This window comes from Erinaceus europaeus, chromosome 6 (genome assembly GCF_950295315.1).
Source record: "Erinaceus europaeus chromosome 6, mEriEur2.1, whole genome shotgun sequence".
Lineage (NCBI taxonomy): Eukaryota > Metazoa > Chordata > Mammalia > Eulipotyphla > Erinaceidae > Erinaceus > Erinaceus europaeus.
The window spans coordinates 27,975,838-28,000,854 of NC_080167.1; the positions used below are offsets into that span (position 1 = coordinate 27,975,838).

General features: G+C 43.6%; 1 long non-coding RNA gene across 3 annotated transcripts in view; it reads left to right on the plus strand.

Annotated features, from left to right (window-relative positions):
• The window catches only part of LOC132538901 (uncharacterized), a 95,443-nt gene that overhangs the window by 5,844 nt on the left and 64,582 nt on the right, over positions 1 to 25,017 (plus strand). The window contains exons 3-4 of one of the 3 annotated variants that reach the window (XR_009550204.1): positions 719 to 953; positions 13,005 to 13,209. The exons of the other annotated variants lie outside the window; for them this stretch is intronic. This is a non-coding gene — a long non-coding RNA (uncharacterized LOC132538901). Of the gene's footprint in view, positions 1 to 718; positions 954 to 13,004; positions 13,210 to 25,017 lie in introns of those variants that run through there. 3 annotated transcript variants of the gene reach the window in all.

The window sequence follows — 25,017 nt, forward strand, 5'->3', positions numbered from 1 at the left end:
TGGACAACTTCTCCAAACACAGACAGCAGGGGTTTACTGTATGGTGTCTGTCTTCTTTTTTATTTTGTATGTGCCAGATGTGTTTGGGGAAATTCCCCAGAAGACCACAGTTAACACCTTCTTGGTCTGACCGGTTCATGTGTTTCTCCTCTGGAGATGCGGGAGGGATCTGGAGTTTCCAGACGACTTGGTCTGGGGCCACTTGGTTTGTGACCTGGGCTGAGAAGGCCTGCCTCTGGGGACCTGTCAGCATCTGCCCTTGCCTGGGAGTGGGAAGCAGAGAATAAACAAAGCAAAGAGACTGTTGTTGGAAACAGGGCTGCAGAGTTGGGAAGATATAGAAAAGTGGCCTCAGGCCAACTCCTACTCTTCTCTAAATATGCCAGGAATGCTGGGCCGGGAGGAAGGGGACGACACAGTGCAAAGAAGGAAGGGGGAAATAAATCAACAGATCACCCAGGCACTTCTCGCTTGTCCAGTTGTCAAAACAAATCAAAATGAGCCTCCGAGCCCCAAATGAAAATGGATCAGAACTGCAGAATAATTGTCACTCAAATTTGGATCTGTGTGGGCAAGTATCACCACAAGCAGATCTAAGTCTTCTTAGCATTCTATTTTTGGGTAAGGAAGGAACTCACAACCTTTGGGAGAAAGAGTTTGTTTAGACACATGCATAGAGTGAGCAGAACTGAGATAGAAATCTCTCTTTATTTTTCAGTAGCTGAAAGGACTGCTTGGAACTGGGGATTGTTTCCCTGTTTGAACGATCATGACAAAGGACAAAAGGTCAAAGGGTATACCAGTGGGTGAGGAAAACAAAACAAAAACAGGAAGTAGCCTGCTCAGGGATTTTCCATGGAAGGCTGGGAAACATGTCCAGATATTAAGAGAAAAAGGAAGAAATCGAGCACCACAGAATCTTCTGGCAGCTGCTTGAGAAGTTGTGAAATCGGGTATGAGGCTGGACCCAGCTTGATGGAAGTGTGTGTGGGGAGACTGGGATAACCAGATGGGAAACCAAGCCCTAGACTCAGCATTGGCTCATCCTTGGCATGCCACCAGATCTCTCACTTTTTCTGTTCTCCACTGGGAATGAGTTTGTCACTTCTTGTGTTCCTAAGGGAGGCCTGTTTTCTGTGTAATAATGTTATGTGAAAGGGAGTCTTTTCTGAGCCCAGAAAAGGCATTCCCATATGTGTCACATAGGACATTTTGGATGCATGTGGGCATATTATATTTAGAGCTTACTGTCATGCAAATGGAAAAATTACGTTTTACCTGCCTCTGACTTACAACTGACTTAGTCCTTTTACTAGCAGAATTTGGAAAGGGTCAAAACAGAAATGGGACTGGGCAAAGCGGAGGAAGTCTGTACTGTTGTACTTCTGCAGCTTGGATCCTTCTCTCCATCCTATGTCTCTCCTACCCAGGGTAGGAAGGAGTAGGCTTCCTTAAACCACTGCTCCAACTCTCTCCATCTCTGCCTTCTCATTAGTAATGACTGAGGGTCTTTGGGGCGGGCAGTAACAGGTCCTGATTGGAAAGATAGGAGTCATTATTGTGGCTGGTAAATCTCATTTTCTAGATAACAGTTGAGAGGGTCCAGCTCAGAGCTACACAAGGGGCTCATTAGATAGCTCCTGAATTGAAGAGATTCTTTGCCAACAGCAGGAGGGGAAAGAAATTTCCAGTTCCTTCCTGACTCTGCTGTGTCTTGAGATCTTACTTTCGTCTTAAATGCAAATGAGCCAGTAAAGTATATTGCAGGCAGCCACTGGAGGTCAAAGGTCACCCTCCCCTTCAACAATTATCTTGCTCAAAATAAACTGGCAAGCAGGCTCGCAGGAAATGAGTCGCAGCAACCTCAATTCATGTGTGAAAGTTTCCAATTAGGGATTCAAAGGAACTTGTTTAATGAAAAAGTGAAACGAATTCCTTTTATGTGTTTCCCCACTTCCTTGGTGGTCCCTGGCTAAGAGCTGGGTCTATTGGCAGCCAATATGGCTGTCAGTCAGTTCACCTGAAGACAGAAGGAGGCAAGTGATTATATGACCTAAAACAGAATATGAAGCAAAGAAACATAGTTGGCCAGGTGGTCAAATCTGGCCCATGTCCTGTTTTCGAAAATAAAGTTTTATTGGAACACGAGCTTGTCCATTTATTCATACCATCTATGGTTGCTCTCACAGCTCAGATAGAATCGAGTGGTTGGGACAGAGATCATATGGTCTGCAAAGCCAAAATAGTTTCTCCGTAAACTTTTTTTTAATTCTTAAATTTTTTTTTTGTTATCTTTATTTATTGGATAGAGACAGCCAGAAAGTGAGAGGGTAAGGGGAGATAGAATTGGAGAGAGACAGAAAGACACTTGTAGCTCTGGTTCACCACTTGCAAAGCTTTCCTCCTGCAGGTGGGGACCAGGGGCTCAAACTTGGGTCCTTACACATGTAACGTGTGCTCACCTAGGTAGGCTACCACCTCTGAAAACTTTCTTTACAGAAGGAGATTGCAAAGTTATGATCTACTTCAATATTTTGATTAAAAAAAAACAACATGTATTTGTTTTATGGGGAGGATCCAGAGCATTGGATCACTAGCATGTGATGACTATGTCTTATGTGACTATATTTTTTGTGCATTTAGGAGGGAGATTTGTTCATTTTTAATTCCTCCTCTTGAAATTAGGGAGTCAAAGATTATTAATAATGGCAGTGTACAGGACCTGACTGCTAAGTGCAATTGTATAGCACTTTACTTCCATCAAGAGTATAGGAGAACACCACATTTCCCACTCTCTGGCCAACACTGGCTGTGCTGTTGTCAATACTTCAAGGCCAACTAGCTGGGTCAGACCTTCTGCACCCCTTAATGACCCTGGGTCCATACTCCCAGAGGGTTAAAGAATAGGAAAGCTGTCGGGGGAGGGGATGGAATACGGAGTTCTGGTGGTGGGAATTGTGTGGAGCTGCACCACTCTTATCCTATGGTTTTTGTCAGTGTTTCCTTTTTATAAATAAATATAAAAAAACAATAGATATACTATTGTACTGCCCCACATTTCTTAGATTATTTTACTTCTGAATGGCACTGCCTATGATTAAATACATGTGGAAATAGTGACTTCATACCTAACATGAGAAACCAAGATTGGCATGAGAGTAGGCAGACAGATATTATTCAGAGGAGCCAGAAATTCAGCATAAGAGAGTTTATATTCTTTGAGGATAATAATCTTTCATTTATTTATATTCTTTTTTTCCCCATGCAGGTTGTCACTGGGGATCAGTGTCTTCCTGACTTCACCTTTCCCATTGATCATTGCTTGTCTTTCCTCTAGATAGAGACAGAGGGAGATAAAAAGAAACAGGAAAAAAAAAAAAAAAAAAAAGAAAGACACTGTAGCATCACTCCACCACTTGTGGATATTAAACTCAAGTCTTCATGTGCTATATCCAGTGAATTACTCACTGGTTCCTTACATAACTACTATAGTTACTGATGACTTATTTTGGGCACTTGTTGAATGGCATCTATAAGGCCACATGGGTTCTTTCAAAAAGAGGCTTTAATGGCATGGGTGATATTTGTATCATATACTGGAGCTACCTGCAGGCAAACACTGGATTCCTCATACATGATTCTCCATGGGAAATCTGCTCTCCAAGCATCCACCCATTAGTTTTTATTTTATTTATTTTTATTTTTTTGCATCCAGGGTTATCGCTGGGATTCAGTGCCTGCACTAGGAATCCATTGCTCCTGGAGGCCATTTTTTTCCATTTTGTTGCCCTTGGTATTATTGTTATTGTTGTTATTATTCTTGTTATTGTTGTTGCCAGATAGGACAGAGAGAAATCAAGAGAAGGGAAGACATCGAGGGGGAGAGAAAGACACCTGCAGACCTGCTTCACCATTTGTGAAGTGACTTCCCTGTAGTGGGGGAGCTGGGGGTTCAAACCGGGATCCTTATGTTGGTTCTTGCACTTTGTGCCATGTGTGCTTAATCCACTGTGCCCACCCCCCATTTGTATTTTTTGAACTTGAGTTCATCTATCCTCATTCTCATCCTCTTCCTTTTTCTTCTTTGTTGACTGGAAGACAACATCTTTTACTGTAGGCCTTTAAAGAAAGTCAGAAATGCCTCATGGTGCCTGTGACCTAGTGCAAGGGTTTGTTGGGAGAGTCCAGGATTGATGCTGGGGGTGATGGGGGAAGCTGAGTGCTGGAGTGGCAGCTCTGTCTGGTGGCCTCTGCTGTGGCCTTATGATGTGGTGACCAGCCTGGGCAGGAAAAGGCTAGAGCAGAAAGCCACTCTTTCTCTGGGTCTGGTTGCTCAGTGGTTTCCTGCCTTGCTGAGTAGCCGTTGCTTTGTGGTGATGATTCATGACATTTGGAAGGATGGCTAGGTTTTGAACAAGGAAGTGAAAAATAATGCCGCCAAGGGCAGTGCAGGACACCGGGACTGTCACAAGATGTGACAAACTGTTCTTTGGAAGATGTGTGTGGGGGTGGTGGTATTGGTGGAGGAACCACAGTGAAATCAATCATAGTGGTCCATGCTGCGGGAGTGTTTACTTTTCTTTAGGGCATCAATTTTTCCAGGCATTGGTCATGAAATTGTCTCTCGGAAGTGGCTGCAGGTCTTTGGCTAAGCAGCTTTGGCTAGGAGGAAGCAGACGTGGTGATTCAGTGAGTGTCGGTTTCCTCTCTGATTCAGGATTGGATTCGTTTCTTAGGGTGATGCCAGGGGCCTCCGTGCAGCTTTAGCTAGGTTCCTCAACCTCAGAGTTTAAACTGAGCTCTGCTCCCTGTGGTTGCAAGCTTTCTTTTGGCCCTTTTGGATGAGTAAGGGGATTAAGCTGGATTCTGTGGTCTTCCTCAAATTGGGTAAGCCCTTTCAGCTAGGGTTCATTCCATAGGCATCAGTGAAGTGAGGGTCAGGACATCTCCTGGGTCTGTGCCCACCTTGGGGGGGTCCCCTACTACTGGAGGGGAGGTCTACTAGGTTCTAAGGGGCTTGGCATGAGCCTGAAGGAGTTGTTAGCTCTTCTGGAGTCCATCTGTCCAGGCAGTCACATGACAGGAGAGTACCAGAAGTCACTTACATGAGAGGAGAGCACCAGATAAGCATGACTGCTACAGCAAGAGTCATGATAGGCTCTTAATTCCAGAGCTCTGCTTTTAGTGTGCTGCCTCAGTAGCCATAGTTCCTGTCACCTAAAATCTGTACTAAGAACACGTCACTTATCCAATCAGTTGTGGCTGTCTAGGAATATTTAGTCATAAGAATGTGCACTTGGGAGTCAGGTGATGGCACACCCAGATGAGTGCACATGTGCAAGAATCCAAGTTTGAGCCCCTGCTCTCTACCTATAGCGGTGATACTTCTGATTAGTGAAGCAGATCTTCAGGTGTCTCTCTCCCTTTTGCCTTCTCTGTCTTTCTCTCCCTTCTCAGTTTATCTCTGTTCTATCAAATAAACTATAAAAGAGAGAGAGAGAGAGAGAGAGAGAGAGAGAGAGAAAGGCTTCTGGCACCAAGCATCAGTGATAACTCTGGTGGCAGTAAAAAAAAAAAAAGTAGACTTGATAAAGACCTAGAAATCTTCCCAAATTGTTGCAGGGGTTTTGCATTCCATTACTCTAAACAACCAAGAAAAATGGTCTCTTCTTGCAACTTAGTTTATTCCCACTTCCTTCTTTCCACCTCCCATTTTCATGATTGGAGCAGAGACTGGCTGGTCTAGCCCAGTCAGGGTAACCAGTGTCCCCTCACCAGTGTATTTCATAGGGACTTCATTTAGCCACATGCTGGAGAAATGTGACTCAAACCAGTTGGGGCTTTAGAAGAGATTTCTGTTTGATGACTGTGAAAGTGGAGAAGAGGTTTTGAAGACACCTACAAGTGAACCTGACCCTGCCTTTTCTCTGACATCATCTTGCACCACATATTTACTTTAATGTTTTGTTCTAAAAGATATATTTATTTCATCGGGGGGGGGGGAGAGAGACAGAAAGAGAGAAAGAAGGAAAAGACTGAAAGATCACAAACAATCTGCAGCTATATAAGTCCTACATTCTACCAGCTGAGTTATTTTCCTGGGTCAACTGATTATAATTCCTTCGAAAAGCTTCCTCCACATAACAGACAGAAACTCCTACTTATCATACTACATGACTTCATCACCAGAGAAGGATGGAGAGTTCCAAAGGTTCAGAGAGTGAAGCCTTAATGGTCTTCCTTAGGTTCACTGGCTCAATGACTGTGGTGAGGGAAGGATCTTGAAGCACGTGGCTGCTCATAATTGCACTCTATAAAGAATGTTGGGGAGAGAATATGTTCCAGGAGCTGGGGCTTCTGACCCAAGTAGACAAAACAATAGGCCCACTCCTACTGGGTGTTTCCTAGAGATGCCCACCTTCAGTTGCCTCACCTGGGTAAGGCAGTGAGGACCATGTCCTGGGCAGGTGCCTTGTATGTTCCAAGGCTCATTATTTTATTGCTTGAAAACCTGTAAAAGAGTGCATTTTCTTTTCAGTTACATTTTTTGTGTGTGTGGGGTGGGGGTACACATCTGGGGCAGTGCAATTGTATGATTTTTCTGAGGAGACAGACTTGGAGGATCTAAGAAGTGAGTAAAGGAAAGAACAAAGGAAACATTCTCAGAAGCATGTCAAAAATGAAACCAAATAAAAACCCCATAAAAATCCCTACTGAGGCAGAGGAAATATCAACCCAATGCTTTTGAGCTGCATACTCGGTAATAAAGAAAAGATTCAAGGATAGGCTGTGCTGAGGTGATAATGTTTGGATTCAAGGGAGAATATGCTAGAACACAATAAAAAGAAATCGCCCAAGCTGTGTGGAGCTCTGGGGTGTATTGCTGCAATTCAGGAACTGACCAATGGCCAGGGTTCATGGAGAGCCTGAAAGAGATACGTTACAGGAACTTGTTCAAAGTGTGCACCCAGCAGCTGAGATCAGATAACTGTCAGCAGGCCTGCCCCCCTGCAGGCTGAGATGGATTGTCCAGGAAGCTCTGACTCCTATGCAGTCACAGAAAAGATCCATTTGCAAATTTCTTCGGGAGAATAATTTAGTAGACTTTCACAGTACGGTAATCACAATGGAGTGACGTCAAAGTATTTGTAGAAGAAAGAACACACTGATTCTAAAGCCAGCAGGCATGTTGCCTTTCTGTTCCTCTTACCGGGCTTCCTCATAGAGGGTTGGTTGCAGCTTTGGAGACACATGCACATATGCACACTCACACACATGCAGTGTGTGTGTGTGTGTGTGTGTGTGTGTGTGTGTGTGTGTGTAGGAGATGGAGTTGAGGATGTGGAGACTTTCACTCTCATTTCATGCTATAGGGACAGAGAGAGCACTACACTGTCACCACACAGCAGCTGGCTGTGGTCTGTGGCTCAGCTAACCTTAGCTGCTGCTTGCTCATGGGGGCTTTCCATCTGCAATGTGGGCTTGGTCTGTTGTGTCCCACCCAGTAGGAATGGGCCTCAGTGTTCCCAGGGAGTGGGAACTTCTTTCTGACCTAGGTGAGAATGAAGGATACCTTGTCTTTCATTTTGGGGTGCCACTCTTCTATATTGCTGCTGGTTCTGTGCTCAGTGGACAAGTCTGCAGAGTATCTCTGGACATGGAGTAGTGGCCTCCATGTCACTTTAGCTCCCAAGCTACCTCTGCAGATTGGGGTGAGAGTGGGTTGCCATCTCTGGACTCTGTTATGTACCTGGACTCTATATGGTTCCCTCTGGGCTCTGGGAATAGTTTTGATGCTTCTTCCTTCCATTCACTCACCATTGATCTGTCATCCACTCACTCATTGATGAGGGCTGTCACTGAGTCATTCATTCACAGTGGGGTGATGACTTTGGATCTGTACTTTACTGCCTAGCTCCGTGCCAAGCTCACAGCAGGGGTTCTGCACATGCTGGTCGACCCTTCTCCTGCTTTACCTCTGTGGGTGTTAAAATCCCATGTTGAAGCTGGTGATGTTAGAATCCTAACCTCAGGACCTGGGAATGTGATCATGTGGAGACAAGGTCCTTAAAGAGATAATTAAGCTTTGGTGGGAGAGAGATTTAAGTTAAAATGAGGCTCTGATTCAGTCGTCTTAGTGTCTTTATTAGAGGAGGAGATTAAAACAGTGTCTCAGGGTGGGGGAAGATAGGATGAAAATAAATGTTGTGGGAAGGTGGACCTCTGTATGCCAAGGAGAGAGGCCTGGAACAGAGCTTTCTCTTGTGGTCCTTGGAAAAAACCTACCTTATACCTGGGTCTTGAATTTCCAGCTGCCAGTACTTTGAGAAAATAAAATTCTGTTGTTTAAATCACCCAGCTTGTAGTATTTTGCTCTGGTCACCTGAGGGAACAGATAGAAGTGGTCAACATTTTTGTTGAGCAAGTAACTATATACAAAGTTTTCTAGGTGGTCTGGTGACAAAGTAGAGAAATCTGGGGGAAAGAGGAACAGTGAGGGGCCCATTCTCTCTTCTTTATTCTCTCCTCTCAGACTCCTTACACACAGCCTTTCCTTACCTTTCCCCTAGGCAGAAAGAGGAAACTTAGGGGGAAATGAAACAGAGGGTTTCTTAGCAGGTGCTTCCCTAAAAAAAGTTTTGGAATAGAATGATCTTCTCTCTTTTAGATAGATACAGAGAGGCAGAGATAGAGAGATAGATAGAAACCATACCACCGAAGCATTTTTCAATGCAGTGATGGCTGGGTTTGAACCTGGGGTGTGTGCATGGATAAGCTGTTTTGCTTATCCATGTGAACTATTTTGCTAGTCTGAAAGTCATTTAATAGAGAATCAGAAGCATATTTCCTCCCCTCCCCCTGGGTGCTTCTATCCCCTCATAGACTATTATTATTGTTGTTGTTGTTGTAGTTATTACTGTTGTTGTTGCTGATGTCATCATTGTTGGATAGGACAGAGAGAAATGGAAAGAGGAGGGGAAGACAGAGAGAGGGGGAGAGAAAGATAGACACCTGCAGACCCACTTCATTGTCTGTGAAGTGACTCCCCTGCAGGTGGGGACCCGGGGGCTCGAACCCAGGTTCTTACACCGGTCCTTGCGCTTTGTGCCACGTGCGCTTAACCCGCTGAGCTACCCCTTCATAGATTCTTAATTAGCTCACATTTGTATATGAACATAGCCAGAGTACATGCATGACCCATCTGAGCATCCATGTGTATATGTGTGTTTGCATGTATGTGGGTCCGCACGTGTTTGCATGTGTGCAAGCCTGGTGGAGACTGGGAGCAGGGTCCACAGCTGTTATGGACACCGGTGTTGTGCTGCTGGCAGTGCATTCCCTGTGGGTCCTCCTGCCCTAGCTTTTGGGTGTATAGTGGCTGGGAAGGTGCACAACTAAAGCTTTTCCTGTTCCAAGAATTACATCTTTCTCTGCCTTTTATGAGTAAAGATGATGCTGATGTCATGCTTTCACTCAGTTGCCCTCTGAGGATTGTATTCTGGCACATAACCCTGGATGATAGCTGTGGGTTGTAACTGCCTCAGGGAAACCACAAGCTGATTTCTTCATGGAGTGATCTTGGTATTTCTGGCAACCCCTCTGAGCTGCCATACCTAATGGTTCTATGTGTCTGACTTGCAATTTCTTGCTTTACTCTGGTGTGTACCATTTTTGACTGAAGACATTTCCCATCATGCAACTCAATCATTATCATTGTGGTCATTTTGTTCATTGAATGGGTCCTTTCATAATCTGAGTTTAGCTCACTGATTTTCAAAGGAACTGGGATTCCAGGAGCTCAGTGTTGACCAGTGTTGTCCCATGTTGCGTAGTACCAGGTCCCCAAAGGACTCTGGTAAAGATGTGACACCAGATGCGTTTGTAGTCAGCTGCTGTGCGCATGCTGCCTAGTGATGTTGGCACATCACGGTCACTTGTCCTGATAGTGGCATTTTTTGAGCATAGTGGCATTAAAAATAATTATGTTAAAACATTCCCCCTTTTGTCTCTTTTCTCTTCTTTTTCTTTTTTTGCCTTTAGGGCTATTGCAGGGGTTTAGTGCCTGCACTAAGAATCCACTGCTCCTGGAGGCTACTTTTTCCCTTTTTTTGTTGCCCTCGTTGCTTATTGTTGCTGTTATTATAATTGTTGTTGTTATTGCTGTCATTGTTTTTAGATAGGACAGAGAGAAATCAAGAGAGGAGGGGAAGACAGAGGGGGAGAGAAAGATAGACACCTGCAGACCTGCTTCACCACCTGTGAAGTGGCCCCCCAACCCCTGCCTGCAGGTGAGGAGCCAGGATCCTTATGCTGGTCCTTGTGCTGTGTGCCATGTACACTTAACCCGCTGTGCCTGATCCCCTCTTCCTTTCTTTTCTACATAGAGACAAGTGAACACATTTCAGTGATGGTTATGATGGCCAGCCCATAAAGAAGGTGTGCCAAAGTCACAGTGTGCTGAATCCCCTCTTCCTTGGCTGGTCTTTCTCTCCCCCCTTTCTTTCTCCCTGCTAAGTGCCATGTAGGACCATACTACTTGATAAGACTTTGCCTGCACTCTTTTTTGGAGGATATCTGACTAAATTTTAAATGAGTACCTACTGAATGCCCAAGCTTTCAAAACTCAAAATAAATGAGCAAAGATAAGGATTTCTACCTGGACTAGCAGGGCAGAGAGGCTTACTTTCCTTATTCAAATCACTAGAACAGTGGAGAGTCCAGCATGCACTTCTTCCTCTCAATGTGTTCCTGGCATAAAGCAGAGACCTTCTACTCTTCAGTCAAGACGACAGTTACTCAAGATGTTCATTATGTGTCTGCTACAAGAGGTGATGAACTTGAGTTCTTGGTGCCAGCTTTCTGCCACCCCCTCTAGTCCCAGAGTTCTGTTTACTAGCTAGCAGATAAAAAAAAAAAAAAAATCCCAAACCAAACAACAACAACAAAACCACCATGGGCTCTGTAGGCTTCCTTCTGAACAAATGTTCTCTCCTCCCAGGCTTTGATTAAAAAAAAAAATCACTTCCTCCAGAGAGCCAACTGAGCCCACAACCATGCATATGCTTTTCAATCAACTGACAGCTTCCAATTTATGCCAGCCAATGAGGACGGAGCGGTGACCCTTAGATAAAAGGTTTCATTTGGCATGACTCATCCTTGGAGACATCCAGCCCACTTGGCCTGTGTTGTTAAGTGCCTGGTTCTGTAAATATTGACAGAAACCATCCCTAGAGTTACCAAGCAATGATCTGGAAGGTAATACAAACGTGTGACCAGCGATCAGGCTGTGTATGCCATTTGCTGAGATTCAATCACTGATAAATATCACCTCATGATCCCTCTTCTTAAGAGTGGCTAATTGGCTTGTGTGTGACTCATAGCTCATCTATTACAGGGTCTGACTCAGCAAGGAAAGTTTGGTCTGCCACAGGAAGGAACAACATCCAAGGCAACTCCAGTTTCTAGGATACTGACTTAACAAGCATGGCTTTTGCCAAAAAGGAAATGCTTAAAAGGAATCTCCCATCATTAAGACACTAAAAGGGGGATGGAGAGATGAAGGTGGGAACAGTGATTCTCACTATTTAGAGCTGGTGTGTTATTCTGTAGGCACATTTTGTTACATTTTACCTCTGGCTGCCTATTTCTTCACTAGTGGCCACAGATCTCTGTAAGTCACCCCTTTTGGGTTTATTGGCTTTGCCTTTAGACACTTCAGTCTACAGAGAAACTGGCTATATACCTCATATTCTTCTATTCAACATTAATATAAATGTACTATTACCTGGCTGGCTACTACCATGCTTTCCAGTGGAGTTGGCTGTTAAATTTATTGAGTTTTTATTACTGTACAAGAACGTCTTCTGGGAATCAAAGTCCTTTGGAATGGCCCTTGTTTAGACCCTACATTAACTTTGGGGTAAGGGTCTGTCTTGCCAAATCAGAGGTGAACTTTTCAATAGACAGGGTTTGAACATGGGCTTCTGGGAGACTGCCATGCCAGCTCAAAGCTATGCCTTTGGTCTAAGGTGGACACACACATACACACACACACACACACACACACACACACACACACACACACACACGGTTGTAGTCCTCTGTGCTCTTTCTTGGCATTAACTCTGTGTTGCCTTGCCATAAGAACTGAGCTCTGCTTGCGTTGACTGCCAGAGGCATCACAGCTCTGTGAACATAGCACACACCAGAGCCAGTCTGAAATGATGCATCCATCGTCCTCATGTAAGCCATCTCTGCCACTAGTGGGTTGTGTGCAAGTTTCTGGGCTGCTCAGAGTCTCAGATTCCATACTGGTAAAATGGGGCTAACACCTATCTTTCAGGGATAGTTTGAGTTGAGACCATGCATAGTTGATGCCCAAAGATGCGGGGCTTAAAGGCATAGTTAAAGATCTTCGTATCACTTTTGACTCCTGCTGTTGACCAGGAGACTTACTGATGACATACAGAGTTGATAAACAATAGGCTGGAGAGACAGCATAATGGTGGTTCTGCAAAAGACTTGCATGTTTGAGGCTCTGAGGTTCCAAGTTCAACTCCTAGCAGCATTGTAAGTCCAAGCTAAGCAGGGCTCTGGTCTCTATATATCTTTCATTAAAACAAACAAGTAAATAAGATTAAGAAGAGTTGATGACACCTATTTTGTAGGTTGCATGTATTTCACCCTCATTTCACAGAGGAGGAATACAAGGCTCAGGTGTCTAGCTAGCTAGAATTCGAGCCAGGTGTGTCTCTGCCTGTGGGGACCTTGCACAGAGCATCACCTATGTCATTTCTCAGGGACACTGGAGGTCATGATTATGTGTGTGTTTTTGCTGCAGGCTGGCAACTTTCTGTGTCAGGAGGATACCAGGGCATCTGCTTCATCTTTGCCCCACCACACAGAGCACAGACTGACCTATGTACTGTTAGCTGAACAGTTTCAAAAAGCTCTTGCTTAATTACCTGGCAGAAGCTGAGTGTTCTGTCCTTTTGTTCCGGTAGATTACACACCTGCCAAACCGCAGAGCATTGCTCCAGAGCTGCTGAGAGCCCACAGGACTTCATGCATGGAGGATACCATTGCCGAGTGACCTCCCTGAGGACATCCCTGCCCCCCATCATTCGTTTTCAGATGGGGAAGAGAGAGAGCTGGTTAGACACACAGAGAAAAGAGGAGCCACAGAGACATTCTATCATCCCTGGAGCATCTCTGCTGTAGTTTCTGGTGCTCCTATGTGATGCAGGAACTCTGACCCAGAGCCTTGAGCATAATAAAGTGTGAACTCCACTGGGAGACTTTCCCTCAGGTTCCTGATAGATCATTAAAAAATACTTGTGTTGGGGGTCGGGCGGTGGCACAAAGCACAAGGACTGGCGTAAGGATCCTGGTTCGAGCCCCTGGCTCCCCACCTGTAGGAGAGTTGCCTCACAGGCGGTGAAGCAGATCTGCAGGTGTCTTTCTTTCCCCCTCTGTCTTCCCTTCCTCTCTCCATTTCTCTCTGTCCTATCCAATAACAACGGCATCAATAACAACAACAATAATAACAACAAGGGCAACAAAAATGGGGAAAAATAGCCTCCAGGAGCAGTGGATTCACAGTGCCGGTTCCAAGTCCCAGCAATAACTTTGGAGGCAAAAAAAAAAAAAAAACTTATGTTGGGGGTCAGGCTGTAGTGCAACAGGTTAGGCGCACATGGCACAAAGCACAAGGACCAGCATAAGGATTCTGGTTTGAGCCCCCGGCTCCCCACTTACAGGGGAGTCGCTTCACACACAGTGAACAGGTCTGCACGTGTCTATCTCCCCCCCGCTGTCTTCCCCTCCTCTCTCCATTTCTCTCTGTCCTATCCAACAATGATGACACCAATAACAATAAAACAACAAGGGCAACAAAAGGGAATAAATAAATAAATATTAAAAAATACTTGTGTTTTATTTATTGGATGGGAACAGAGAGGAATTGAGAGGGTGAGCTTCCTGGAGAGGGAAATTGAAGTGGTGGAGTCAAGGGTTCCTGTGGAGATGTGCCAGGAAAGCCTGCTTATATTGAAGAGCTTCTAGACCCAAATACTTCAGTAGGGTGAAATTCATGTCCTCTCCTTTCTCTCAATAGTGACAGAGGTCCCTGGAGGCCTACTGAGGAAAGGTCCCCTTCGTGCTACTTCTGCTGACTCAAGTACCTTATTTAATGTGTCAGAAGGTTGGAATATGCTTCTTTGAGAGCTCAGAAGTCACCCAGCAGGGCTGGGTTCAGGAAGGTTCCTATGAGCACATATGAGGCTCCCATGACCTGTCTGGTGTTTTTGAGGAGAGGGAGGAGCTGCAGAGTAGAGATAGCCAGGTTGGCTTCCGCGGCCTGGAGATCAGTTCTCTTTCTTCTCTTAGTGTTTCTGTGTGGTAAGTTAATAGGAGAACAAGTGTTCCCTTGAGGAGTGACAACTAAGGTAGAAATTACAGTGGCGGGAGACTAGGGAAGTAGGTTCACAGGAAAGCCCGGTTTGACCAACTGAAGGTATGTGTGAGTTGCTCTAGACTGCACACGTATGCTTCTAGGCCCCCTAAATTCTTCAAGACCAGGAGTCTCTTCTTTGGTGCCCCTGAAGAGCTGAATTCCGTGCAAGCTACTTCCCACCTCCTGAGCATGCTAATTAACTAAACAAGAAGGTGCTCTTTGAAGTGGGGGAGATAGCATAATAGTTATGCAAACAGACTCTTGTGTCCAAGGCTCCGAGATCCCAGGTTCAATCCCCTGCACCACCATAAACCTGAGCTAAGCAGTGCTCTGGTATAAACAGAAAGAAAAAAAAAAGTAAATAAAAGTCTTGCAAGATGCTTTTCATATCTGGTATGTGGAAGGTGCTTAATACCTGTCATCGACTGTTGTTATTGTCACTTATCATGTCAGACTCCTGCTTTACATTTACACTTTAGAAATGTTCTTCTTCAAACAAAATGGTTCTTTTCCTGCAGACGCCCACCCCAGCCTTCACATCTTGCAGAAAGTTTGGGCTTCTTTTATGCTTGCTTTGAGTTCTGGACAAATTCATTCCTCTAACTCATTCATTTACCCGCCCATCCATCCTCATAACACTTACTGTGTGCCAGACCTTTCGTGGTATGTGCTTACTCACACACACACCCCCCTCCATCACCAATATATACACATGCACGATTCTTTTCCAGGTCCCTCCCCAACCAACTACCTTCCTTCTTCCTTTTGTCTCTCCCTCACTAGAATTCTAGTGCTCTTTTATTTTTTTTTTTTTTGCCATTTTTGAAGTCACCTCTAGAGGGTTTTTTTTTTCCTTTTGCCTCCAGGGTTATTGCTGGGGCTCAGTGCCTGCACTATGAATCCACTGCTCCTGGAGGCTATTTTTTCCAGGGCTCCTGGAGGCTATTTATTGTCTTTTGTTGCTTACTGTTGTTGTTGGATAGGACAGAGAGAAATGGAGAGAGGAGGGGAAGACAGAGAGGGGGAGAGAAAGATAAGACACCTGCAGACCTGCTTCACCACCTGTGAAGTGACCCCCCTGTAGGTGGGGAGCTAGGGCCTCAAACCAGGATCCTTAAGCTGGTCCTTTGCACCATGTGTGCTTAACCCACTGCACTACCGCCTGGCCCCTTTATTTTTGAAATATTTATGTGTGATTAATAATGTGTTACAAGATTATAAGATTACAGGATCTAGTTCTACACTGCACCCACCACCAAAGTTTTGTGTCTCTACCCTGTCCCCTCCCAAAGATAACCACCATAAGTGCCACAAAGTCTTAGAAATAGTCTGTTTGCTTCTGTAAATTTTTTTGCAAGTTCTTGTGTATCAGTTCTAGATTCTACATATTAGTGAAACCATCAAGTAGTTATCTTTCATCTCTTTACTTATTTCTCTAAGCATAATCACCTCCGGTTTCATCCATTTTATCCCAAAAGACACATCATCTTTTTGATTGCAGTGTAGTGTACCTTAGAATATATATCCCATAATTTCTTTGTCCAGTCATCTGTCAGGGTTACTTTCTTTCATTTTATTTTTCATCAGAGCACTGATCAGCTCTGGTTTATGGTGGTGCAGGGGAATGAACCTCGGATTTCAGGGCCTCAGGCATGAGAGTCTCTTTGTATAACCATTATGCTATCTACCACAGCCGAGGACTACTTTCTGAATAGCTTCATGTGAACTTACTTAAAATATTTTTTTGTGGTTGTATTTTTTCCCGCATTGTTTCTATGCTTTTCACAAGAACTTCATGCCTCCAGAGAATCTTTGGAGGCCTTGATTTCCATGTCCTTCTTGAGCCAACGTCCTCTGAGGCCTTTGCTGTCCAAATCAGAGAAGTGACAAGGGGAGAGCCACCACCATCCCTGAGGGAGACAATCAGGCCCTGGCTAATCCCCTATCATGCCAGGAACCAGGCCTCCCTGTGCATGTTTAGGGACAATGTTTTGCTTTTAAAGAGCTGCCTGGGCAAAGAGTGACTGAGTCAGATTCCTCTGGAAACCAGGTCTTGCTGAAGAGACATGGCAATTAAGAGTCACACAGACAGACAGACCTGCCCATTCCCCACAGCCTTCATCACATGAACAACCTGGGCAACCTGCCACTGACAGCTCATGGTGACCATTGTTGAAATAACAGGGCCAATGGAAACTATCCTACAAGGCACATAAATACAGCAAGCTGAGGCTACAAATGCTTGCCTAGTCTTGGAACCATTATTCTAGTTACTTCTGTGTTGGGCAGGGGGTGGGCAGTAGTTGTCTTGAATGAGGAAGAGTCAAAGAACATCTGTTGATGAGGTCTGGGGACCAGTAAGCAATCACTGCACAGTGGCCACCCCCACACCCCACTTTGTAGCAGGGAAGCAGGGCTCAAACTCTCTGGATGTTATCTGAGTCGACTGAAGACAAGAATGTGTTCTTTTGCCACAGGAAGACTGTTTTCTCAGACAGAACTGCTAAGCGGGCAAGCTGAAGGGAGGGGTGGCTGAGGCAGGAGTGGTTACTGTCTGCTTTCCAGCAGCCTTTCTCCCTCTGCCTTCACTGACTCACAAGTATTTTTGGCTTGCTAATTTAGACGGTGGCTGAATACACGCCTCCCTGCCCCAAAGGCATCTCTCTCTCTTTTCCTTTCTCTTTCTGTCTTCCACCTCCCTCCCTCCCTATCTCTTTTTTCAAATGTGGGAATTTTCTGAGCCTGTGAGCTCGGTTGCAAAACCATGAGCAATTTTTCCAAGAGCTACCCGTTGTCATCTGTCTGCTCGGCCTTAAAGAAGGAAGCGAGGAGGAGGGTGTGGACGGGGCAAAGAGAGGAGGAGGAAAAAGAAAGCAAGGAGAAAAGGGAGAGAGAGAAACAGTTTGCTGACGTCAAAGAAGACCACACGGCACAGGATACCATTATGCAGAACCTTCACCGACCACTCCCTCTAATTTACTAGAAACCAAACAGCTTGTTTGGAAACCTGTAGCCTGCAGCCTGTTATTTTGTTTGGGGGCTTTCTTTCTCCTTTTTTTTTTCCTTCTATGTTCTGCTCCCTGGACCAACAGGGCTATTAACTGTTGGGGAGTTTAAAAGTTACCTGATTCCCTGAAACAGGGGGGATTTCCACTAGTAATCATTCAGCCAGTGCTTGTGCAGGGCGCCGGAGCCAGAGTAAATTGATCCAGCTGCTAGCGAGCTGATGGAAAAGTGCCCCGGGGACAGGACGACATCTGCAGCTGCGGGCGGTATCACGTGGCCGGGTCCGCAGTGCTGGCTCGGCTCCGGCTTCTGCACCCCGCCCCCCAACCCCATGGCTCCCCCAGCCCTGCCCTGAGGCCACCGCCTTGCAGCCAGCGCTCGCTGACAGTTCTCCAGTCTGTGTGGCAACCTCTATCTTGGGAAACGCAAGACTCTGAGGAAGATGGGGGTGAGGGCCCTTATTTCCTAAGCATCCTCAGGAGACTCCCCATCCAACCCCCTTTTACTGCCTTGGCCCCTTGGATCGTGCTTCCCAGAAGCATCCCTGTTGTCTGGAGACCCAGGGCCTGTTTACAAATAAAATGCGAGCTGGCAGCTAGGACAACCTGTTAGTAACCTGAGGCTAAAGAAACACCGGTTCCTCTTCCCACATGGTAGGGTTCGGTGTGTTTTCTGGCCAAGGTCGCACAAGTTAATTTTTATCCTAGTAAAAAATAATAAACACAGCATTAGCAACTAAATGTTTATCAATTTGCAGTTCATTTCCAGACAGATCGGTTCCCTCCTGCGTGTTTTTACTGTTAGTCGATGCTCTGGAATGCTTTTCATGAAACCATATGTGACTGGGTAAGTCCTAGCCTCTGTAACGTTTCTGGGGCGCTTTGCACCTTAATTGCCAACTGTTATTCGGTTATTTCTGCTCTGGTCTTCCCTGGTAGTATTTTCTTTCTTTTTTTATATTTATTTATTTTCCATTTTGCTGCCCCCTTTTAAAAAATTTCTTTATTGGAGAATTAATGTTTTATGTTCAACATTAAATACAGTAGTTTGTACATGCATAACATTTCTCAGTTTTCCATATAACAATACAACCCCCACTAGGTCCTCTGTCATCCTTTTTGGACCTGTACTCCCCCCCCCCCCAGAGTCTTTTACTTTGTTGCAATATACTAATTCCAGTTCAGGTTCTACCTGTGTTTTCTCTTCTCATCTTGTTTTTCAACTTCTGCCTGAGAGTGAGATCATCCCATATTCATCCTTCTGTTTCTGACTTATTTCACTTAACATGAATTTTTCAAGGTCCATTAAGATCGGCTGAAAATGGAGAAGTCACCATTTTTAATAGCTGAGTAGTATTCCATCATGTATATATACCACAACTTGCTCAACCACTCATCTGTTGTTGGACACCTGGGTTGCTTCCAGGTTTTGGCTATTACAAATTGTGCTGCCAAGAACATATGTGTACACAGATCTTTTTTGATGGATGTGTTGAGTTCCTTAGGATATATCCCCAGGAGAGGAATTGCAGGGTCAGCTTTCTGAGAGTTTTCCAGACTGTTCTCCACAGAGGTTGGACCAATTGACATTCCCATCAGCAGTGTAGGAGGGTTCCTTTGACCCCACAACCTCTCCGCCCAGGTAGTATTTTCCTGTTGGATTTTTTTTTTTTTTTGCATAACTACTATGCAACCTCCCTAGCCCCCAGGTTGCATGGTGAAAGAATCTGCAGTAAAGAAGAGTTAGATGATGGAAGGATCCTGCTGAACCAGCAACTTCAGTTGTGTGTGTGTGTGTGTGTGTGTGTGTGTGTATGTGTGACTTACGTGCAGTACAAACCCAGGCTGGAAGGCTGGGCTGACTTGGCTGTGTTTCTTCACCTCTTCTTAGGGAACATTAACACTAGAGATGCACAGACATTCTCTAATGGAGGTAAGAACCCTGCATGGGAAGATGTCACAGTAAAGGACATAAACAAAGAATGTGTGTAAAGATGCGATTGAAACACTAGTCCCTCCAGCTGCCTAGCCAGCCAGGCCCTTTATGTAAGTGCTTTGGCTAGTTTTGTTATGTTAGCAGAATTACAGAGACCATTCTCTGGTGTCATCTATCGTGTATCACCAGACTGTCAGAGTCAGAATAATGATTCAGCAATGACAAAGTGAAGCGCCAGCTCAACTGTGAATCACATGGTCTCGAGTCCTTCCCTTAGCCTCTCAGTTCTTTAATCTGAACATGTAATAGAAACATGGATACTGCTACATGGTTAAGGGTGAATCTAATGTGGTACAGAGAGAGAAAGAAAGAAAGAGAGAGAGAGAGAGAGAGACTGACTAGAGGCAGCAGAACCTATGTTCCATTTTTGTCATCTTTGGAAAATAACTCACTCTTGAAGCCTCATTTTTCCCCCTTGGGTAAATGAGGGTATTGGAGAACATCTATCAGAGGGCTGGCATGCGTGTGAGGGAAATGTGTGCTCAGAGTTTGGCATGGTGCTTGGCACCCAGCAGACACTCAAGAAAAGCTCTTGCAATGAAGAATAATAGGCCTGGCAATGGCTGGTAGGCAAGGGGTTGAATGTACTATCTTTGCAGCTCCAAATATGAGGCAATCTTAGTTTCTCAATGATTAGGTTACAAAAATCTTCCTCTCTTTCTGGCCTTCTTGAAAACAAACAGTTAAAGTTATTTATTAAATAGAGACAGAGAAACTGAGAAGGAAAGGGGAGAAAGAAAGGGAGAATGAAAGAAAGAAAGATACTGATTCACCTTCTTGCAGGTGGGGATTGGGAGCTTGAACCTGAGTCTTTGCACATTGTAACATGTGCACTCAACCAGGTGTGCCACCACCCAGCTCCCGAAAATAAACACTTTCAATGATACAAATGAAACAGCGTCATTTCTGCCTATAAAATTTATTGATTCAATTACCCATATCTTTTAAATTAGACACTTACATGTACCTAGTTGTATTTATTTGCCTTAAGAAAACTCTGAGGCGGGAGTCGGCGGTGGCGCAGTGGGTTAACTGCACGTGACGCAAAGTGCAAGGACTGGCATAAGGATCCTGGTTCGAGACCCCTGGTTCCCCACCTGCATGGGAGTGGCTTCACAGGCGGTGAAGCAGGTCTACAGGTGTCTATCTTTCTCTCCCCCTCTGTTTTCCCTTCCTCTCTCCATTTCTCTCTGTCCTAACAACAATGACATCAGTAACAACAGCAATAATAACTACAATGACAATAAAAAAGACAACAAGGGCAACAAGAGGGAAAATAAATAAATAAAATACAAAAAAAACACACGAAAACTCAGAGGCACTGAGTCCCAGCAATAACCCTGGAGGCAAAAAATAAAATAAAATAAAATAAAATAAATAAGTTAATAAATAAAGAATAACAAAGAATTGCGTTGACAAGACTGCTCAGAGGGACTATGATTTTAAATTCATTCTCTGGCAATTCATTAAAAAAAGACCGCATATAACATCTAATACATATAGTAGGGGGATGTTCCTCAAAAACAACTGCAAACCCTTTTACAGTTTTCTGATTGACAACAGCAACAACACTAACTGATTCTTCTAAGAAACCTAGTGAATTCTTCTCGGGCTATTTTGTTATTTAAAATAAGTAAGTCCTGTGTGAGCACTCTATAATGAAGAACTTACATCAGCCCCAGCTGTTGAAGGTGAGGTCATATTGTTTGCCTCCTGCATATTGTTTCCCTCTGTGCTCTGTTGGTTGGAGTGGATAAGCTTGGTAATGACCACAAATGGAGAACTTCTATAGTCACGAGAAGACCAATTATAGTATCCTTCGCCAAAGTACCCATTACCTAGTGCCCTTATTGGCATCTGAGCTGAAAGACTCAGGATAGAAGGGAACATGAAGTCCTGGATGCAGGCCTGGTGGCATAGACCTGGAGATGGGGTGTCAGTGGTGGTTTAAAAAGGAAGAGTCAACAGATTCTTTCCTGGGCAGTACTTATCCTTAGAAGAGAGAACACAGAGCTGTGGTCTAGGCAGCCAAGAGAGGGGTGGCTGAATTGTCCTGAAAGCTCAGTCAAAGTCAGGCAAGAGTGGTTAAGCCTAAGAGACTAAAGTCACTACAGTCCATGCAAGGCATCAGGGAACTGTTCAATATTTATGCTAGTTTCGTAGCAGTAGTCTTCCCAAAGGAGTGAAGAAAAAAGTTTTCAGCTTTAAAACATTTTAAGAAGAGGAGGCATTTCGTGAAACTGTAGTAGATTATTATTATTATTGTTTTTTAATTTCTTTATTGGAGAATTAATGTTTTACATTCGACAGTAAATACAATAGTTTCTACATGCATAACATTTCTCAGTTTTTCCATATAACAACACAACCCCTGCTAGGCCCTATGTCATCCTTCTTGGACCTGTATTCTCCCCCCCACCAGAGGCTTTTACTTTGTTGCAATACACCAATTCCAGTTCAGGTTCTACTTGTGTTTTCTTTTCTGATCTTGTTTTTCAACTTTTGCCTGAAAGTGAGATCATCCCATATTCATCCTTCTGTTTCTGACTTATTTCACTTAACATGAATTTTTCAAGGTCCATTAAGATCAGCTGAAAATGGTGAAGTCACCATTTTTAATAGCTGAGTAGTATTCCATCATGTATATATGCCACAACTTGCTCAACCACTCATCTGTTGTTGGACACCTGGGTTGCCTCCAGGTTTTGGCTATTTTAAATTGTGCTGCTAAGAACATATGTGTACACAGATATTTTTGGCTGGGTGTGTTGGTTTCCTTAGGATATATCCCCAGGAGAGAAATTGCAGGATCATAGGGTAGATCCATTTCTAGCTTTCTGAGAGTTTTCCAGACTGCTCTCCACAGAGGTTGGACCAATTGACATTCCCACCAGGAGTGCAGGAGGGTGCCTTTGACCCCACAACCTCTCCAGAATTTGCTGCTGTTACCTTTTCTGATGTATGACATTCTCACAGGAGTGAAGTGGTATCTCATTGTTGTCTTTATTTGCATTTCTATGACTATCAAAAAGTATTTTCTCATGAATATTCTGTCCATGTCCTCCTCCCATTTTTGGATGGGATTATTTGTTTTCTTGTTGTTGAGTTTGGCAAGCTCTTTATATATTTTGGTTATTAGCCTCTTGTCTGATGTCTGGCATGTAAAGTTCTTCTCCAATTCTATGAGGGGTTTCTTGGTTTGGGTATTGGTTTCTTTTGCTGTGCAGTAGCTTTTTAATTTGATGTAGGCCCATAGGTTTATGCTTGCCTTAGTCTTCTTTGTAACTGGATTTGTTTTATTGAAGATGTCTTTAAAATTTATGTGGAAAAGAGTTCTGCCAATATTTTCCTCTAAGTATCTGATAGTTTCTGGTCTAATATCCAAGTCCTTGGTCCATTTGGAATTTACTTTTGCATTTGTATTTGGTAAAATAAAGTGGTTCAGTTTCATTCTTCTGCATGTTTCAACCCATTTTTTATAACACCATTTGTTGAGAGACTCTCCTTTTCCTGTTGAATAGTCTGGGCACCTTTGTCAAAGATTAGATGTCCATAGGTGTGGGGGCTTACTTCTGGGCTCTCAATTCTATTCCACTGGTCAGTGTGCCTATTCATGTTCCAGTACCAAGCAGTTTTGATGACAATGGCCCTATATTACAATCTGAGATCTGTGAATTTCAGTTCTGTTCTTTCTTCTAAAGATTGTTTTGGCTATTCTAGGTCTTTTCTGTTTCTAGATAAACATTTGTAGCATTTGTTCTATTCAACTAAAAATGTGCTTGGGATCTTGATGGGGATAGCATTAGATTTGTATATGGCTCTGGGAAGTATATTCATTTTGATTATGTTAATTCTTCCAACCCATGAACATGGAAGATCTTTCCACTGCTTTGTGTCTTTTTCAATTTCTTTGAGTAGTGACTCATAATTTTCAGTATACAAGTCTTTCACTTCTTTGGTTAGGTTTACTCCTAGATATTTTATTGTTTTTTATTGCTATAGTAAAAGAAATTGATGTCTGGATTTCAACTTCTTCTATCTTAGTGTTTTCATAGTGGAGTGCCACTGATTTTTGAATGTGAATTTTATAGCCTAACACCTTCCTGTATTTCCTGATGATTTCCAAAAGCTTCTTGCTGGATTCCTTAGGTTTTTCTATGTATACTATCATGTCATCTGCAAATAGGGAGAGTTCGACTTCTTCTCTTCCAATCTGTATCCCTTTAATTCCTTGCTCCTGCCTGACTGCTATGGCAAGAACTTCCAACACTATGCTGAATAGTAATGGTGATAGTGGGCAGCCTTGTCTAGCACCTGATCTGAGTGGAAATGCGTCCAGTTTTTCACCATTGAGTATGATGTTGGCTGTAGGTTTGCTATATGTAGACTCCACTATTCAGGAATTTTCCATCTATTTCCATTTTTTGTAGTGTTTTGATCATAAAGGGATGTTGTATTTTGTCAAAGTCTTTCTCTGCATCTGTTGATATGACCATGTGGTTTTTGGTCTTGCTTTTGTTGATGTGGTGGATCATGTTGATTGATTATGTATATTAAACCAACCTTGCATGCCTGAGATAAACCTCACTTGGTCATGATGAACAATCTTTTTAATATACTGCTGTATCTAGTTGGCTAGAATTTTGTTCAATATTTTAGCATCTATGCTCATCAGAGATATTGGTCTGTAGTTTTTCTTTTTTGGTTGTGTCCCTGTCTGATTTTGGTATCAGAGTGATGTTGGCTTCATAGAAGCTGGAAGGGAGTATTCCTGTGTCTTCAGTCTTCTGAAGACTTTTAAAAGTAGAGGTATTACTTCTTCTTTGAAGGTTTTATAGAATTCATTTGTAAAACCATCTGGTCTAGGACTTTTATTCTTGGGAAGATTTTTGATAACTGTGTCAATTTCATTAGCTGTGATGGGCCTGTTCTTGTTATCTAGTTCCTCTTTACTTAGTTTTGGAAGTTGGTAGGTATCTAGGAAATGGTCCATTTCTTCCAGGTTCTCTAGCTTGGTCGTTCATAGAAGCCTCGCATGATATGTTGAATTGCTGCGGTGTCTGTTGTGATATCTCCTCTTTCATTTATGATACGATTTTTTTGAGTATTCTCCCTTTTTTGTTTTGTGAGTCTGGCTAAAGTTTTATTGATTTTGTTCACTCTTTCAGAGAGCCAACATTTACTTTTGCTGATCTTACGGTTTTCTTATTCTCAATGCTATTTGTTTCTGCCCTAACTTTAATGATGTCTGTCCTTCTAGTTGCTTTAGGGTTCCTTTGTTCTTCTTCTTCTTCTTCTTCTTCTAGGTCTTTAAGATGTGCAATCAGGGTTTTTATTTGTGCTTTTTCTTGTTTCCTAATGGTGTTTGTATGGCTATGAATTTCCCTCTCAGTACTTCCTTAGCTGTGTTTCAAATATTTTGATAGCTGTGTCTTCATTTTCATTGAACTCTTGAAACATTTTGATGTCTTCCTTTATTTCCTCTTTGACCCAGTAGTTGTTAAGTAGTGTACTGTTGAGCTTCCACATTTTGGGACTATTATTAATCTTTTGTTGATTGT